The sequence below is a fragment of the Perna viridis genome, chromosome 4 (assembly GCF_037379345.1).
Source record: "Perna viridis isolate PV_CMFRI_1.1 ecotype Kerala chromosome 4, ASM3737934v1, whole genome shotgun sequence".
NCBI lineage: Eukaryota > Metazoa > Mollusca > Bivalvia > Mytilida > Mytilidae > Perna > Perna viridis.
The window spans coordinates 6,328,373-6,349,879 of record NC_142448.1 but is presented as its reverse complement, the minus strand read 5'-3'; positions in this window follow the sequence as shown (position 1 = coordinate 6,349,879).

Genomic DNA, 21,507 nt, shown 5'->3' with positions numbered 1-21,507 from the left:
TGATTGTAAAATGAATAGTTTCTTCCGAAACCACTTGATGACAATAGCTAATTTCAAAGAGACTTTGAGAATGTTTCACATAATACAATAGAATATATACTTTCCTTGTTTGACCTCTTGTTATTTCTAACCATTGATACAGAAAATATATTTTAGTGTCAAACATCGAATTGAAAAATCATGTTCATAAATTTTCAGAGACTGTTTTGTGCAGTTTTGTGTCTTGTTTTAATTCATTGGCTTCGACTAGTTCCTCATCATCAGATGAGCTAAATTGATGTTTATTTAATAATTCAAAATTACAGTTCGTTTTTCAAATAATTTGATATGATTAATTTCTGTACTATTAGGCAGGTGTAACCTGTAAGATGACGAAGTTGAATATATAGTTATATCTAAAAATATTTATGCGCTTTTTTACCTCTTTTCGCCCTTTCTAGACATTTTGATGTTGTTTTTTTTCACTTCTTGGCTCTTCTTTACACTTCTTTGCCAATATGAGTAAGATCGCTATATTTTAGTTTGTACTTCGACCTCCATGGCTAAAGCGCTAAAGCCAGAAAGGCCGTCTCTATCTCAGAAACGAAAAAAATGTCTGAATGTAAATGATTATTGAAGACGATATAATAAACACTTTTTAGTGAAAAAGATTCGAAAAATCAAACTTTGTATGGAAAGCTCCGAAAGACTTGACTTTCTGTTAGACTGAAATCAGGCTTCTAGTGTTTCCAATCTATGACTTTATTCCGCATTAAATACCGTTGTCAGGACTGAGGACTTTGTCCTCTATTAATACGATGTTGATACCCTCTGTGATAGTATATTTGTTACTAAAAACCAATCTTTTCGTCCCAAAACATTGGTTTAGGGATTTATGCAGTTGACTTTATTTAGAAATAAGAAGTTGCAAATTCGTATTTTATAAATGTTTCTTTTTTTACACACTTGTTTTTAGCAATCACGAAAACAATTTGCTGCATAAATTGGATTTCATGGTATAGATGAAAAACGTTAAAATATTTAAAAAAATATAATATCGGAGGAGGTTGTTGGGTGAAGTTTTCCAAAGAATTAAAAAAGGTTATATTTTTGTACAAAACTGAAGTATCCACTGAATATTATTTCGCTCGACTACTGTAAAGCGACTAATCTCTTATACGTGTTTTTAGTGTTCTCTTCTGCAACTTTTAATTCATTAGCTAAGGACTTTTTTTGTATTTGTAATACAGAGGTATTGACATGCCTAGACAATGGACAATAACATATTAACCTTAACGTACTGAATGAATTAGAGGTATGTCTCTACAGATTTCTTTTGGTTTATGTGGTGATATATTGTAAGGAAGTATTGAAAGAAATAACACCTTCTTTAAAAAAAATTGTCTTACTGTCTCACGTACACCAACATCATTGCCCATAGAACTTTGCACCAGCATTGCAGGGCCTGGGCGTAGACAGGTACATGATTTGTGACGGTTCTACGTATTCTCTTTTTATGTCTATGTGAATATTCTCGGGGACCTTTGTGCCTGAATCGGAGTCTCTTCACAATTTTGTGAAAGACAAGGAGGTTAAAAAAGCTAGATCCTTTAATTTTACATATCAATATACTGACGCTGCTCTCAACATTTATAATCACAAATTTAAAGAATGGCATCTGTTTATTTATCCACTAGAACTGAAAATTAGAGACAACTGACACAGCTTCCTCTGCGTCACTGTAATATCAAATCGAATTGCCGTACAGTCATTTCAGTACAACAATCTATGATAAACGAGACTATTTTGATTTCAGAATTATATTATAAATTTCCCATTCTTGTCATTGGTATACTAGCCTTCCGATGCATACAGTGCTTATATTTCTCAGTTGTTGGGATATGACAGAGCCAGTAGTCACTATTCTGACTTTTTTATGCGCCACTATGGCCTAAATGACAGGCTTCTGGTTCAAGAGTAATCAAGGGAACCAAGGTAGCGGTAATCAAAAGAATGCAATCCAGGGACAAAGACCAGACATGGAAAACAAACATACACAACAAAGAACATAAACTAACTAAAATCATACATACAAAGTAATAAAAGAACATGAGCAACTCGAACTCCACAAAAAACTGGGAGCATGGAGCAGGTGCACCGGTAGGGTAAGCGTCCTCTGCTTTTCTAGGAACATCCGCCGAGTTGCTCATAAAAAGTCACGTCGGGGTAGACAAACAAGGAAAGGAAAACTTTGACCCGTTGAATAAATCAGTTTTCATAGCGCAGATGGATACACCATAACGATCCACGAGTTCATGATGACAACCATAAAACTTCTGTAGTGCTGACTTCAATCTTGTAGCAACATAACCCTGTTTCGGAAGCCTATTTGTTAGAGTTCTAGCGCGATACAAAAAGTCTACGTATGAGTTGTGATATGAACACTCCATACGCAGGTACTGAAGGGATGTTGCCACAGATGGAAGGAAAGTTGACAATTTTGAATGAAAATCATCACGTTTGTCATAAAGTTTGGTCAATAGTTTTCCTTTACCATCGATTTCTAAGTGTAGGTCAAGATATGAGGCTGACTTCACAGTATCATATCAGAAATTAAGATACTCTTTCTTTAGGATCAGATCAGCTTTAAAGTCAGCCTCATAAGCGTGAAGGAATAGATCATAAAATCATAGATTTTAATGCTATTATATTCAGATAATAATCTTGAACTGATGATGTATCCAACGATTCTAATCAGAAGTATAGATGAACCTTTACACTAAGAGTAATCAAGTAGTCTTTGTCCCTGGAATTACATTCTTTAGATTACTGCTATAACCTTGGTTCCCTTGATTATTTTTTCAGAAGGAAATTTATAATGAGTATTAATGAAAGACCCTAAAATATATCAATGGCAGGACCTTGACGTTTCAGTTTAAATTCAAATATGTTTTGAACAATTCTACAATGCTTCCATTTGTTCTGTCTATTTCAAATTTACAACAATGTAAAAAATGAATATTTTTACGGAGTTAGTTTCATATCTTATGGTTTTTTTACCCTTTTTCAGCGGTTTTTACTTATTTTTGTGACAAATAAATGAAAATTGTACATAAAATCAAAGAATGCATTTCAAATGTTGAAAATATGTCCTACTTTACTTTTATCATAATAAGTATCTTAAATTTACATTTGTTTTACATTTTAAAAAGAATTCCTCACTGCAAAAGATGGAACTACTATTTCTCTTGAACTTACTCACTCCAAACTCAGTGTGCTACGCAGACAAATGGAACTCATTGACAGTCTGACGAAACAGTTGAATGTCAACAGAAGATGCGAGTTAATCCTTGTCAAGAGGAGAGAATCCTATTCAGAATACAAACTATATGATGTTTTCTTAAATAACAATGAATAGTCATCTTAATAGAAGTATATAATTTGGTTCGCAAGAAAATTCGATTTACATAACTTTCTTCTAGTTTAGTATTAGGCTAAACATTACAAAGGTTTCAATTGAAATGCACGTGAGATTAAACAGATTAATCTTTTTAAAAGACGGCATTGATAATAATAATTCGAAAAACGCGCCAAAAATTATACTGGTCATCTAGTGTTAGGGTAGAACAAGTTTAATGACTGATGTTTTTATTTCCATGGGGACTAACGATCAGTGCCCCGACCAATTAAAGTACCCAATCACACGTTCAGTCTGCAGACCATCTATTCCAGTACAAACATTCTGACTATTTCAAAAGTATCAAACCATGTTCTATCACTTTAAATGATATATTTGACTACAACGATGACGAACCACATTGTACCATATCAAAATGTGGTATTAAAAATTGCAAGACGTGCAATATTCTTATACCGACTCTTACTTCTCTAGTTCCCTTACAAACAAAACCTTCCATACAAGAAGTCACGGTGACTTAAGTTGTAAATCAACTAACTTAATATATGGATTAGAATGCAACTTATGTGGTTTAATATATGTCGGGGAAACACAAGAACGATTAAATAAAAGAATGTGCGGTCATCGTTCGGGAATTAACAAAACCAAAAATCCCAACAGTTTATCAACACTAATCAACAAGATCATTCAATCCTCTCTATGAAAGTTCGTATTTTAGAAAAAAATTACCATCCTACGAACAGTCCCGTTCTAAGTAAAAACCATCGTAGGGAAAGATAGGAGTACTGGATACGCAGACTAGGTTCTGCAATACCTTACGAATGCAATGACAACATAAAAAGTATAGGTAACTTTTCAAGCCCCTATAACAACAGCATATATGTGATGAATTTATTTGACAAAAAATCTAAGACGGGAAAGGAGTCATGGCCATTGCCACTATACGTCACCTAAGTTACATGTCTCCATAGATGGTCTCCTTCCTTTCATTTAAAAACCTCTTGGACTTCATCACATTAGAACAAAACTTTATTCTATACCTCTCACTCTACTACACTCCCTTTACAAAACAAGTCTTGACACTCCTGTTTCTGACCCCACGTCATCATTTTACAGACTTGTTGCCATCATTTTGGATATTGGTTTCCACAGACGCTTTAAACTAGATTGTGTGAAAAGTAAAGATGAAGAAAAACGATCATTTCTTCCACTACCGTTTGTCAACAAAGGTATAGATGCGATTAATTTAGCTAACATCCTCCATCACAAAAACGTTACCAACAAAATTCCCTCATATTTCAAAGACAAATCCATAACAATTATTTCATATTCCTATACTTCACCTTTTGCATCCAAAAATTTCATCTATAAAAGGTTATTGCAGAACCTCGAGATTGAGGATTTCAAGGCTAAACCACCTGACTGTTCTTGCAAAAACTCTCCATTCAAATATGGTCCTTCTGGTCACGTCGTTACGGGAGATTTAACCAAAATCGAAAACGAATCTCTGCGTAATATACTTTCTAAAGGTTCCAAGTATCGTGGACCACGCTCCATAAATTAGAATTACAACTTTAAAGTTCTTATGGATGCCGTGGAGGACTATGCGAGAAAATGGATAAGACGAGAACATAAAGACATTGATTCTCTGTCAGAGTAGTTAAAGGCCATGAGGTCTTTAATTTTGAAACGAATGAAAGTTTTAAGTAGGTGAATGAGTGCCAAGGCTACATCAGTTTTCAAAGACCCCGATGTAGCAAAACCATTATCCACTATACATGACAAATATTTTGTCGTACCAGCAGACAAAGCCCAAAACAACATTGTTTTTGTCTGCAAAACGTTTTACATCGAATTTTTATCATCAAAGGTAGAAAATAATAGCAGTGATAAGACCTATACTAATCCTATATAATAACATTAAAACCTATGGTTTTTCAACACTGTATACTTTATTCCCCATACTCAGTTAAAATCCCGATATATAAACATTATACATCAAAAAAAAAAAAAAAAAAAAAAAAAAAAACATGTTACACCTAGATACAAAAATATAGTTCTTGGTAGATATTCCTTATACTTTGTAAGAAATAATTCCGAATCATCTTCCAAATATACAGAGGACGATGTTTACAAAATGCTGGCATTTTTGATCGACGACATATTTGTCCAGTGTGATGGACGTGTTTTTCAACAAACGGTCGGCATTCCAATGAAAAATCATTGTGCTCCTTTACTTGCTGACCTATTCCTTCACTCTTATGGGGCTGACTTTGTAGCAGATCTGATCCGAAAGAAAGAATATCGTTTGGCTAGATCCTTTAATCCCAGTTTCCGCTATATAGATGACGTATTGTCTTTAAACAATCCTAATTTCGGGGATTTGATACATCGCATCTACCCCAAAGAACATGAGATAAAGGATACTACAGACACTGTTAAGTCGTCCTCATATCTTGACCTACACTTAGAAATCGATGGCAAAGGAAAACTATTGACCAAACTTTACGACAAACGTGATTACCTTTCATTCAGAATTGTCAACTTTCCTTTCATCTGTGGCAACATCCCTTCAGCACCTGCGTGTAGAGTGTTCATATCACAACTCATACGTTATACCATGGCTTGCCAAAACTATGCAGAATTTTTGTATCGTGCCAGAACTCTAACGAATAGGCTTCTGGAACATAGTTATGTTGCTACAAGATTGAAGTCATCACTACAGAAGTTTTATGGTTGTCATCATGAACTCGTGGATCTATCTGCGCTATGAAAACTGATTGATTCAGCGTGTCATAGTTTTCCTTTCCTCTTCCGACTACCCCGGACTTGACATTTTATGAGGAATTCGGCGGGTATTTATAGAAAAGCAGAGGATGCTTACCCTACCGGTGCACCTGGTCCATGCTCCCAGTTTTTGGTGAAGTCCGATCCGCTCATTTGCTTTTGTTACTTTGTATGTATGATTTAGTTACTTTATGTTCTTTGTTGTGTATGTCTGTTTTCCATGTCTGATCCTTTTCCCTGGATTACATTATTTTGATTACCGCTATAATCTTGGTTCCTTCGATTACTCTTTCTAAATGTGTTTAGTTTGTTCATACATGCTGTCCCATCAAGGAATAGACGCTCAAACAATTGAGTCACAAATATCTTGGCTTTTTGACCCAGATGGATACAAATATAGGCTTATACTGAAAACGAATCCGAGAATATTCTTTGTCGACAAATTGATTCGGTAATGAGAGGTATAAAGTTATCTATAAATCACCATGAAGTTGATGAGTTGGGGTGCACGATGGACCTTCCCAGCCCATGGACTAGTAAGAAAACTCCCAACACAGCACCTCTTCTTAACATCCAGTCTAAACACCCATTGCATTGACTGCATTTCACTAGAACAATCAAAAGGAGGACAACGAGATTTTTAGGTAATGATCATTTTACCCGATACACCCAGGCCTATCCAACAAAGAACTAGACAGCTCGAACAACTGCAGAGACTCTGTTTAATATATTCATTGTCAACTACGGATATCCCAGCTGCATACATTCAGATCAGGGAACTTTTTGGAGAGTAAACACATCCAGGGGATACTGAAGTTAGCAGGAATTAAGAAATATCGTACAACACTGTACCAAGCAGTGGGTAATGAAATGACTGAGCGCTTCAGCAGAACTTTGTTAGGAATGTTGGGAACTGGATCAAGACAAACAGACAAACTGGAAACCCCATGTATCATCGTTAATGCATGCATACAACTGCACCTGCAATGAGGATGCAGGCCAATTACCGCACTTTTTGATGTTTGGACGAGGGCTCAAGTTCTTTATCGTTCTTGATCAGCCTGATACAGATATTCCAGTTTATACGGTTCAACCTGAATCTGGTAATGGAAGGAAATGAACACTTCATCGGAACCTACAATTACCAATTGGATAATTTTAAAATCAAGCACCGGATTTGCCCCAAATGTCATTACCACATCCAGTTTTTGACCTAGAACTCCACTACAAACAAGAAATTGTAAACTAAGGATGATTCAGACGATGAAAGTATCACCAGTGAAGATTTCGTCTTTTGGGTTGTTCAAGAACCCGACATTTATAGCACCACATCCAGTGTTATTTATGAAACTGATGGTCAGAACATTATTACGGACTTAGATACATCAGAAGCAGCGTCAAACGGGACGTCCAACCAGTTGTTGATAAAGTCAGGAAATACTCTGATCCAGGTTACATTTCCGACTGAGATGAAAGGCAGCAGGAAATTGAAACTGTTGATGTCCGAGAGGAATCAACTGATGTGCAAAAGTAATCCTCAGTTGAGGCACTGGCGGATACATCTCCTGTTCAGCCACGACGTTCTGCCAGATCTAGGACTAAACCCAAGTGTTTGGCAGTAGGTGATAATGTCACCAATGAATCAGTACCTGTTCGATCTACCACAGACATGAAATTGAAAGCTGATTATATTTCAGAATTGTTATCCAAAGGTGTTGTTAGGAACGGAGATTGAAGCAGGTAGAGCTATGTTGACAGTAATTACTGAAAGAGTGTCATTTAAGTTTTTAACTTTTAGTATGATTGTATGTTTGTATTATAAATCAGGATTATTTATTTAATATTGCATTATTTAAACATTGTAATCTTTCAGATAGTTATAATGATTTGTACTTGCGTTCAGTATTTTCTTGAAAATTGTGACTTCTATGTATGATGAGATATGATAAAAAAAACAATGTTTTGTTTTTGATTTTATTATAACTGAATTATTATGGTTGTTTTTCCTTCGTAGATTAGGTTGTTGACAGGGCGCCATTTTTTGACGCAGAGTTTGTGATCGAGTCATTTTATGAATTAATTATTTCAGAGACAATTAATAATGTCGAGTACACAATCTTTTCTTTTCTGAGTATTTGGGTAAACTATTTAGCTGGAAGCTCTGTGGACAACTTGGAAATATTGGACAAATCGACAAAATTAGATAGAGACAACGAAAAGTCACCATAATTTATGTGTAATTTATGAATTATTTGTTGAAAAATTTGAATTTGATTTTGAACTTGATATTACAAAGCAATAAATGGTGCAATAAAAACCAACTCTGGACAAAAAATCTACTTGAAGATTTTAAAAAAAAAATATATATATATATATATATAATGTATATATCGGTATATATATATATAATGTATATATCGGTGAACGTATTAATACGGTAGCACGACATTTCCAAACTAAGAAAAAATGAGTTCAACTAGATCAAAACGTTTAGAAACACACACACACACACACACACTTCTCTTCTCAAACTATCAATCTAATGGTCTGTTATTTCCGGTTTATCTACATTGATTTGTAACATTAGGGATACCAGAAAGCGTATCTATCCTGTCATAGCATGAATCAGTTGATACGGATTCTGATATATCTGTCTGTGTTCTATGACATCCCTGTAGACTCCAACAAGAATCATATTTTATGTTCTTTCTAGAAATTAAATCATGTCCATATTTCTATTTTATTCGATTAGTTACGTTGTGTATGTAGATCGTCCTTATTTCCGGTTTTCAGGTTCTGGTCATGAATCTGGATTTTGACGTATTTGAATTGCCCTATTGCTAACGCTTCGGTATTTTTGTCGATATTCAGATGCTGCACCTTATAAAGATCAATGATTATATAAATTCAAATTCAGAAGTAATATGTACAAACTGATTCGAAAATGATTTCAGATACTATGAGTTCTTAGTGTTTTTCACTTTCATCCTATATCTATAGTAAGGCAGATTTCTTACGTCTATTTCCATACTGTTTTTAATTTGGCTATTAGTATAAAATTAAATATATAAAATGGAAAAATTTTATGCCAGAACAGTAATAGTATCTCATACTGCCTACACAAATAAATCATTCACTGTACTGGGGTCTATCGATTCCATACCTTTTTCGACAAAATACAATTTGGAAAACATTTGTTGTGTACATCGTATAGTATACAAAACATATGGATTTTAAGTACTGTAACAGCTCTTTCTAAAAACCAGGCACTCTTATAATGGATGATTCCTGCAATTCTTAATCCCAATTATTTTTTTTTATAGGAAATCCTTCTGTAGGCCCCAAAGAAACTGTATCAGGAAATATAATCGCAAATAAATGTAGTCCACTGATGATATTAAAACTTAGAATTTTTACACTATAACCAGTAAACAAATATTGCAAGATATATAGGCGATCCCAGATATTTCTTGATTGGAAATTCTTCAGTAGGCCTCATAAAAACTGTATTCAAAAATAAAAGTGCGAATGAAAATTGCTCACTGGATATATTAACATTTAGACTTTGGTTATGCTCTACTACAGAAAAAGTACAGAAATACTTTCCATCAGAATTTTTACCCTATAATCAGTCAAAAAATATTTCACAATAAGTAGTAGATCCAAGGAGATGAACTTTGGAAGAGTTATTTTTGGACGTAAAAAATGTATTTATACAGTTTGATTGGTTATCTTAATATATGACGCATTACCCCCTGCATGGTATTTAAGCAGAACCTTCCTTAACAATATTTGTTTTAAAACAAACGCACTTTGTTACCTTTCAAAATTACTATCATCCAGTTCAGGAATTAAGTCCTACAGTGAATGAGTACAATTAATATTGCTTTTGTCAATAATATTCTGTTTCTTAAAAGTTCGTAAATTTGCAGAACATAGATTTCTAGAATTTTCAGCACTAAGCTGAAATAGCATCCATTGAAGTAGTATTTACATTAAACGCCAGCAGGCTTTTAAGCCAAATGTTAAACTGCAAGATCGAAAATCAGCGGAACTTGATCATTTTTTATCTACTTCTTTTTGTCTATTAATGAAAATTAACAGTTTGTTTGTTTGTTTGTTGGGGTTTAACGTCCGAGCAGCAATATTTCAGCTATATTCAGACAATGAACATGAAATGGATGATAAAATGAACATGAAATGAAAAACAAAGGATGGGACACAAGGACAATAGGGTCGACAAACTTTGATTGCCACTGGGAAAAGGGGGGAAGGGTAAGGTCGGGCAATTTAGACTCCTGTGGCGGAGCGCAAAGGTTCCTACTCCTATCGAATACGACAGCAGGGTTCTTTAACGTGCGAGGAAAGTAGCATCTTTCCCAACACGGTGCACCACTATGGTTTGCGGTCTGGTTTTCCGTATTATAGCCTGACAACCCCAGCATGTAACACGCCAGGGGTACCCCATTCCACCACCTGGGGCACACATCCCAGTTGCTCTGTGGGCAGAGCGCCTAGCCCCCGGCTAGGTTTCTGAGCACTATTTAGTCGCCTTATACGACAAGCTTAGTGCTGCTGCAGGCCTATTCTTTTAACACCCGGACCTGCACGGGGCGAAAATTAACAGAAGCATGCATAAGTCAACCAGCTTTTTGATTTATTGGCATGTTTAAACAACACATGTTGGCCAGATATAACAAAGGAGTGCTGTGGTATTTTCAAGTCTTAAACTGTTACAGCATCTGTTCATAAATGTTGGTCATTCACAGAAATGTGTTCATACTGAGTGTAAACGTATGGTTAATCGTGTGTGCAATAGTAATTGGATATTGGTAAACCCATCAAAAAAATCGAAAAGAAGCCTCAAATCAGACTTATGTTATGATGTTCCTGAAACGGTAAAAAGTTTTTTTTAAACATGTTTATGCTTGCTTTGTCGAAATCCGTGCATGAAATGTAATAAATCATTTGTGATATTTTTCATATTGCAACTATATATTCTAATAATTGTGTTTATCGCATAAGGATAAACAGTTTTAATACAAGAGAAATACATGTATTCTTATACATATTTTTTCGGATAAAAGTTCCGGTAGTTTTATGCATATACCACACGGGGAATCCTCATGTATACAGCCATATTCAGCATCTTTGAAAAAGTTGTAATAGATACTAGTAAGCCACAGCCACTCTCTCTCATACCCGAATATAAGAGCCACGAAACCAAAAAAAACGTCAGACGAAGCAGTCTCAATACACTCAAAGAAGAGCACCTGCTGCTTCAAAATGTCGAAAAACTGAAAAACCTAGAGTAAACACGAGTGGTATCAGAGCTCCCACTAGCGGGATACACGTACTTAAAAATTCACAACCAGATACAGATATTCTTATCGATCAAGATAACAAACGTATAGACATGGCAACCTCTCCGCCAACAATTCGACCGAGCATATCGACCCAAGCCATGTCTGCTTTCTATGACCAAGCCGACAGAGGAAGAATCCAAATTCTGAGTTTCAGCCAACCGACTGTGATTAAGCATCACCCCAGACGGATTTTAGTCATACTGGTATTGTAGAATAGCTGGGCCCTTTCCCTCTATCCCACTACGAATCTCGCCGATATTTTAGCAGAGAAAAAGAATGGTAATTTCCGACTTATACATAGTCTTTCACACCCGTGTAACAACTCGGTAAACGACTTAATGATCCCGAGTATTGTTCAGTTCGGTATGCCAGCGTAAATGACGCGGTAAATATAATAAAAAAAGTTAGGCAAGGTAACTAAACTAGCAAACGCTGATATAAAGAGCGCGTTTATTGATAATGTCCCCCTCCGACTTCGACCAATTAGGATTCCAGTTCGATTTTATAATGCACCAAATGTTTACCTATTGGTGCATCCATTAGCTGCACTATATTCGAAAAATTTTCTTCTGCGTTACAGTGTTACACCGAAAACCGAAGCGATATTCTTCTTCATTACAGTGTTACACCGAAAACCGAAGCGATATTCTTCTACATCACAGTGTTACACCGAAAACCGAAGCGGTAATTCTTCACTATTAAGATGATTTCTTATTTGGGGGTCCAGAAAATTCACTGTTATATAGCATATCACTTAATGACTTAATAATTTTCGAGTTGTTTATGAAGAATGGAGGAGGGGTCGTTCCCTTAAGCAGTTTTGGATATAGAATTGATACCGTCACCATGCAACTTAGGGTACCGAAAGATTATATAGTATAGATCAAACAAATGCTAAGCTTCCTTTTTAATTCAAGGAAGGTGACATTACGTCAACTGCAATCCTTGACATGGATTTTGAAATTTACATGTCAAGTTGTGGCTTCAAGAAGGGCTTTCTTCTGTTATTGACGTTACATGTGGAGTGAAACGACCGTATCGTAAAGTACGTTGGGTCAGATAATGGAACTTTCAAAGACACAACATTTTTTGAAGTTGTTCTCGGCAGTGGTTTTGCTTTGCATATATGGGGAGACCACCTAAAAAGACACTAATTTTACACATCGATGATCAATCTGTGGTTCATATTATGAAGAGAAGAACTTAAAAGTATCTTAAGGTTATGGGATTAGTCAGATGCTTAGTTTTGTCTACATTTAAAAATAACATACTTATCAATGCAATACACATCCTTGTAAGATTAAATGACGTTTTAAGTCTTTCTGATAGGTAGAAAATCCGGGCCCTGTGTCCAAGAGCGGAAGAAGGGGGAGCTATAATCCCAGACCATCTTCTCGACGCATCATTAATCAGCAAAACCTGGAAAAGTTACGGTACTGCCCTAGAATCCTTTCATACCTTTCGACAAATCAAAAGCATAGACATTATTTGGCCTGCTTTCTGCTTTACATTATTCTTTGCTTCATTGCCCACCATCGCAAACATGCCACGCCCCATCTACAGTGTCGTCACATCTTTCTGCCTTCAGTCACTACCACAAATTACGAAATATGGAGGACAATACAAAAGCATTTATCACCGAAATCAAGTACGTTGGATATTCGATATTCGATATTCAAACTTTTCAATATCAAACTGAATATTAAAGGTTGATTTTTTCTGTTCGATATTCGTTTGACAAAGTTGACAGAAATGAATATCAAACGAATATCAAACGAATATCAAACGGTAAAATTTTACCGTTTGATATTCATTTTGATATTGAAAATTTTGAATGTCGAATATCGAAAATCGAATATCCAACGTACTTGATCTCGGTGCATTTATCGTCTGTAAATGATAGAAGATATGAGACGCAGTACGCCATGTGAACTCGATGCGCGTGTCCAAATTCACTTTCCGTCCTGAGGTGAATTGTGCCGCGCTACCCCATATTTGTTTTTTTTTCAAAATTCGAATCATGTTTATATTCGGCGCATTCAGTTTAGCTGTTTTTGGTTTTCTAAGAGTGGGAGAATTCGTGTCGGACTCTTAAATTTCGACCAGGTAACCATGTTATATGTCTTGAAGACGTTGAATTTCATTTAGACAGAAATAACGAGATATTGCAAATTTAATTATATGGCACAAAAACCGATCAACGACACAGTTCTACTACGCCTATCATTAAAAGCCAAAACGACCGGCTTGTCTGTCCAGTTAGAAACCTTAAGCGTTACTTAAACTTAGCAAATTGCAACTACCCAAAACGAATCTTTTCACTCATTTTGATAAAACTAACGCGACCAGATATCAGATTTCTACTGTGTTACAAAAAAACTTAAACTTTCTGTCAAGAAAAGTGATATTTTGGGCCTCATTTCTTTCGTAGAGGGGGCGCAACCGAGGCGAAAAGACTTGATTTGATAATAAAACGATAATGAAATGGGGTACAGTAGGTTGACCTCTGACACATACAAAAAGTACATTCGCCTGGAATTTGATATTTAGCTTTTTTAAATACTTACTTCAGTGTATATGTACGTGATATAAAAACTTCATAAAAAATAGCAAGTGCACTCATTTTTATTATTTAGGTGCTAAAGATGTATGGATCATAGGATTTCTTATTGTAAAATGGCCGAAAACGTGTGGTATCAAGACCCGAGCAACACATCTCTCCTTTCAAAATGTAGGCTACATTCACTAGCTCGGACATAGGGGTATAAATTGGCGGTAATTCAACGAAGTAGTTGACAATGTATCTTATATTCATGCGGCAAAATAAATTATAGTACAATTGGTTAAACGATCTAGGAATAGCAAAAATCTTTGACATTTTGTACTTGAACATTGAAACGACATGTTAAGAAAAAAACTATAATGCCAACAGGGTAGCTTATAGAATAGTTTGGTTAGAAATACTAATGAGGAAATATTGGCATGAATCCGATAATGGAAAGGTGGTTGAATCGGCCTGTAAAAAATTAAACCTTATGGTTACAAATGTTAATTATCGGTAGTCATTACATAAAGGCTGGAGATAAAACATTGTTTTGATACACATCTTACAACTACTGGGAATAATATTTATTTGAACAAAATCCAGGGAGCACTAGATGACTTCATTTCGAAAGGAGGGACACTGCTCTCTCCGTCATGGGAGCCGCATGAAGATTACTAAATTAGGGGTAAGGATTCTGTATACGTGGCGGTGATTAGTGATTATTTAGGCGTTTTATGAATCGATAGTGCTCAGGGGCGGATTCAGACGGGGGCGTGCGCCCTCCCTAAAATTTGCAAAGCATGGGTTGTCAGGGGTAGATTTAGGCGGTTTTAGGTTGAAACTTTAATTTCTCGCTAATTTTACTTCAAAAGATATCTACATTGCACCCACTCTGGAAAAATATTTCAAAAATTTAACCTAAAGATTTTTAACTGTGCGCCCCTAATTTAAAATCCTGGGTCCACCCCGGTGTTTGCTTTATAACATGACCGGTATAGAACTCCAATACCAGTAATGGAATACAACATTTGTGTATTGTGTAAAGAAAATGCAGAAGTCAAGTAGTAGGAACATGAGTGCGTAGCCTGAATAAACTTCACCCATTCATTCATTTATATTACAAATGAAAAAAAAACACAAAACCAAAAAATTACATTAACCTATTTCTCGTGCTTTTCTTAAAAGAGAACAATTTAGATTATATTGAAAACAAGGAAACTGTAAATCAAGGAAAACGGCTGAGGACTTTTATCATAATACACTGATGCAATTGTGGAATAGGAAACATTATGTTGTAAGGACTGAGACAACCCCGAGTTCTGATACAGTTACCAGTAATCGAGGTTGTCCGAGAACATTACACAAGACCAATATGATAATATATGAGTAACAACAAAATCACCGAACACTAAATCCGATCCGTAATCAAGTTATGTGCAGATTAAATCCGACAATATAAATTTTGCACCACCGGAGTAGCTGGTACCGCAAGGGTCCTGACTTTGTACAAGCATTTCAAACGAAATGGTTAAATCTAGGTTTTAGAGAGCGCCAAACCTCCCTATTGAATAAATATGATTTGAATGCAATAGTGTCATAATCGGTAAATCAGTGGTCACAGTAGCAGAAAGAATATTTTACAAAACGCAATCATTAATCATTGTTCTAGAAGAAACTTATTTTTCAACCAAGGACTGATATCTGAAAAATAATTTGGTAAGAAACATTTAGAGACGCATTTCCTTATATCCCTGATTTAGGTGTCTGTTACGCAGATATGTATGGATTTCAAGAAAATCAAAGTAGTTAGTATTTGCTGTAGCGTAGCGAATCAATTGTTTAGTACAATCACCATATGCATGAGATGAAAGTATATAGCTGCACAGGCAAGGACAAACTAAGGTCTGCTGTTGTAAAATTGCATCGTTGTTTGGGATTGAATGGAACTACTCTTTGATGGTATTTTAGACATTAATGATAAAATGTTTTATTAGAATATTTATATTCCTGTTTCATTAACTCACTTTACGGGAGTATAAGGCAAAGATTTTGCATGTATTCATAGGCATGTTGGTACCAGTATCGTATTGCATATCCCTGAGCGGGTGTACGTCAAAACATGGATGCCATAAAAATATAGTGCATTTTCTTTTTGCCTCTCTACAAACTAATGTTTTGTCAAAAGACATGAACAATGACTTAAAAAATAGAGCAAACATCACACTGTAAGATGAAGAACTTTTTTAAAAGAAAATCTAACATAATATCATAAAAATGTTCCACTGAAAAGGTTGGTTTGGTGAGTGCAAAACGAAAGTGAAAGTAGGGAAAATGACTATTTATAGTTCAAGACTACTTTTCTGTCCAATCTTCGTGGACTCACCCTATTTTCTTTGCGGGAAATTATTTTTTCACATGTCCTTAGAAATGCTACATAAGTGAAAGTTTTATTGAATCAATTTACATATTTTTTAAAAAATCCTAAAAATATGCACTTCACTATAGAAGTCTATGGGAAAATTAATACGATACTGAGACCTGTTATCCTTGAATCGTTTGCGACATGAAACTTTGGAGTTATCGAACTTTGCACAGGTCCTTACAATGAAACCTTTAATGTGTATTAACGATAACGAATTGTATTTGTCTTACGCTATTTATTCAAGAGTTTTGTTACAAATAAGATGTCAGCTGTTTTCTGCCCGCGGAACATTGGTTTTGGGGGAAACTGTAATGTGTCGTCATGGTAGTAAGGAATGACGTTTTGGAAGTCCTTCTGGTAAGCAAGTTTATTTTTTCATCCCAGAAAGCGGACGCATCTTTTCCGTTTCCGACCTTTTGTGAAATTGAGAATCGCATTTGTGACAAATTAATAATTTATCTTAAGTTGGTTTATTATTATCATCAAAATATAATCACTACTTATAAGTGTTGAAGTTGGCGACTTCATAGTTGATTAAGGTCTTTCCTTACTTATTGCGTTTTTCTGTTTGTGTCCCACCTATTCATCTTTCAAAATATCATTACCAAATATGGACATTCGATAGAACTCATTTAGCACTTTAACAAGATGACCCTGTGAAGAATTCCATTATCCATAACCTGCTATCCTGGATCTGATATCTTCCGTTAGATACCTCAAATATACACAAGGCAACTGTAAGGCCGCCTAGGATATTGACTCAGGTTTCCTGGTATGATGGTAAAGGAAAACTATTGAACAAACTTTACGACAAACGTGATGACTTTTCATTCAGAATTGTCAACTTTCCTTTCATCTGTGGCAACATCCCTTCGGCTCCTGCGTATGGAGTGTTCATATCACAACTCATACGTTATGCCAGAGCTTGCCGGGACTACGCAGACTTTTTGTATCGCGCTAGAACTCTAACAAATAGGCTTCTGGAAGAGGGTTATGTTGCTACAAGATTGAAGTCATCACTACAGAAGTTTTATGGTCGTCATCATGCTCTCGTGGATCGTTATGGTGTATCCATCTGCACCATGAAAACTGATTTATTCAACGGGTTATAGTTTTCCTTTCCTCGTTTGTCTACCCCGGATTTGACTTTTTATGAGCAACTCGGTGGGTGTTTCTTGAAAAGCAGAGGACGCTTACCCTACCGGTGCACCTGGTCCATGCTCCCAGTTTTTAGTGGAGTCCGAGTTGCTCATTTACTTTTGTTACTTTGTATGTATGATTTTAGTTAATTTATGTTCTTTGTTGTGTATGTCTGTTTTCCATGTCTGGTCTTTGTCCCTGGATTACATTTTTTGATTACCGCTATAACCTTGGTTCCCTTGATTACTCTTTCCATATTACATTATCTATTGTTGAAGTTATCTCCCTTCTATTGGCGATATCATGACCATATTTGGTGAATTTGTATATGTTATCTGGTTCAATTAGGAAATGACCCTGTTAAGGATTACATTCTCATCTATAAAAATTTTCTTCACTCCCTCATATCTTGAAATCCAAAATATTTAGAATAAATCTGGAAACGGTTTCATGAACTAAGCAGACGATCTAATTTGCATTTTGTTATCAAACCATACAGGAGTTATATCCCCTGAAATATCATACTAAAGTTTAAAAAAATATATCTCGAGAACCACAAGTTGTTGAGACATGGGACCTTCATCAATGATCTTTGGTCCATGTGACCTTTCATTTGCACCTAAAGTCAAAGGTCACAGAGTGCTAGTTTTTTCCCTTTCAACATTTACTTCGACACGGTCCGGTTTCGTCATTTTTCAAGATATCATTACAAAACTGGGACCATCGATAGAGCTCATTCAGGACTTTTACAGGATGACCCAGTGGAGAATTTCATAATCCATTGTTGAAGTTATCTCCCGCTTATTGGCGTCTTATCGACATGGTCAACAAGGCCCCCCGAACTCATTTTAGGACATAATAATCATACTTGGCAACACGTAGATGTCATCATGTTCTATTAGAAAATGACCCTGCTAAGGATATCATTATGATCTTGAAGAGTTATGTCCCCTTAAACAATTTCATTTAATCGTTCATATCGTGAAAACCATAATAGATAGAATAAATCTGAAAACTGTTTCATGTACACAACAAGAAGACGTAATGAATAATAATAAACATGTATTTTATTATCAAACTATACAGGAATTATATCCCTTGAAATATCATACTAAAGTTTTTAAAATTCATATTTCGAGAACCGGAAGTTGTAGAGACATGGGGCCTTCATCAATGATCTTTGTTCCATGTGACCTTTCATTTGCATCCAAGGTCAGATGTCATAGAGTACTAGAAAGCCTTCTCACTGCAAACTACAGGCCTTGATATTAAGAAAATGATAAGAGATAAGTGCATACATACATCATATGTAATAACCATCTAGATAAACTCTACATTTTGAGACCACATTTACGTCTGTCAGACCGTCTGTTCAAAATATATGACAATTTAAATGTTTTGCAGAATCCGGTTTGGGACCTTGACATAAATGTATGACCTTGACCTTCTTAGTTTTTTCAAGGTCAAGTAATCCCAAGATGGCTGTATGGTTGTAGTTTTATGTCTCTACGACGTCCGGTTCTGGACTTTGTTATACCATCATATCTCAATAATTATTGTCCTCAAAATGAGCTCTGTAATTGCCCAAATTGTTTTGCAATTTTGTTGCATATGTCTATAGATTATTATAATATATTAAGATCTGCTCAAGTACAACTGTTTGACACAATACCAAGGACCAATATTAAAAACCAACTATACTACAACAACTTAAAATTTTCATATTTTCCAATGGTTTCGTATATTTCATCAATACCTTATAGATTTGATATTGCATCATTTTTTTTCAAATTCGTCGAAGGGGGTCATGTGATATAACATTTTGTACGTATTAAATGAGCACATTAAAAAAAAACCAAAGTTTCAACCTCGATAAGTCATATATGTCCGAAGACTAGGGTCATAAAGTGCAAAAATTTAAAGTTCTTAGAGGGTAAGGTTGTTGCATATCAATTGAAAAATCTTAAAGCGTACATCCGAAATATCGATGTTTTGTCTCGAAATAAATGAGTTGGATGAGGAAAAAAAGTTGTTTTTTTTTTTATAAAGTTAAGTTGTCGCATATCAAATTAAAGGTCACATCTCATATATCGTTTTTTCAACACAGAATACTACTCAGCTGGGGTTAATAAGTGCAAAAGTTCACAGAAATTAGGCTTGTTGCATAACTAATGATTGATTGATTGATTGATTGATTGTTGTTGTTTATTGCCGTTTCGGCGACCAGGGCCATATCACGGCAAGAACATTTAATGCAAGGAAAATATTAAAAGCAAGATCAAAGTCTCTTCACAAAATAATGAAATTAAAACAAACAGCTATTTACATATAAAAAGGTACATAAAAGGTGAACCTAAGACATAAAATACATATAGAAACATAACTTCGATAAAACATTTAAAATATTGAAAAATCAAGGAAGGTATCCAATTTAGATTTTATTAAATAAACCGATGTCCCGCAAGAAATCGATAATGTTTTTAGATGAAACGGTCTTGAACAAATCAAACATATTGGCGCAGTCAAAATAATTTTGCCTGGTGTTGGCAAAATCCACACAATCTAGAAGAACATGTTTGATAGAGAAAGGGCAATCACATGGGATACACTCAGGTGGAGGATCACCAACAAGCAAATGGCCATGTGTAAATCTAGAATGTCCAATGCGGCATCTAGTCATGACCACTTGCTCTTTGCGATTGCCCGACCCGGATTGATGAACGCCTAGATCGGGTTTTATGGAATTGAGTTTGTTGTGTTCAAGACCGTCCCATCGGTCCTGCCACATCTTTAAAATACATTTCCTTATTAAAGGTTTAAAATCGGTGTATGGCAAACTAACGTCCTTTATTATTTCATTTAATGCCTTTTTGGCAACCCTGTCTACAACTGAATTCCCCTGAATACCAACATGACTGGGTACCCAGAGAAAAACAATCTCTTTATCAAATTCCCGAAGTCGATGAATAAAATACAAAATTTGTAAAATAAGAGTGTTTTTCAGTTTGTGATTCTTAATTGCCAAAAGACAGCTCAAAGAGTCAGAACAAATAATAAACTGTGACAGATTAGATTGAGTAATCAATTTAAGTGCTAACAATATGGCTCGAGCTTCAGCTGTGAATATGGAAGCGCTCGATGGCAACCGTTCAGTTACAGTTCTGTCATCATGGACAGCAGCACATGCAACGTTATCGCCATCTTTTGAGCCATCTGTATACACCGTCGAAAAATCCGGATAATTTGCTTTAATTTCAGAAAATTTTTGTTGTAAAAATAAAGGATTGGTATCGGACTTTTTATATTCACGCAGATCAAAAATGAAAGAAGGGTGTGGAAGCTCCCATGGAGGGTATTTCGAAGTAACAACAGGTGTCACTGCATTGGTCTCCAGATGAATTGCTTCCAAATGTGGTTTTATTCGAATTCCAAAAGGAGGGGTTTTGCTTTTATGTTTTCGATAAATGTCGACATAAATAGGATTAATGACACAGTCGTAGGCAGGGCTATCTGGGTAGGCCATAAGTTTACTTACATATTGAAGACCTAATTTCAAACGTCTGTTTGCATAACTAATGAAAGGTCGTCAAGTTAACCAACATCACGATGGAAACATCGACAATTGACTTGGTTACCAAGTGCAAAAAATAACAAACCTTTGTAGAAGGTAGCATGTTATGCATCACACCAAATGTCTTTATGTGTATATTACAAAGAGATAGTCTTCAAAGGAAAGATATTTCAATTGTTTAACAAACAACTGACATACTAGTTATCTAGATTTCACTGTAATGATATTTATTTATAGATTTCGGGGTTTTTGTCCCATATAAATATTTACATACAAATT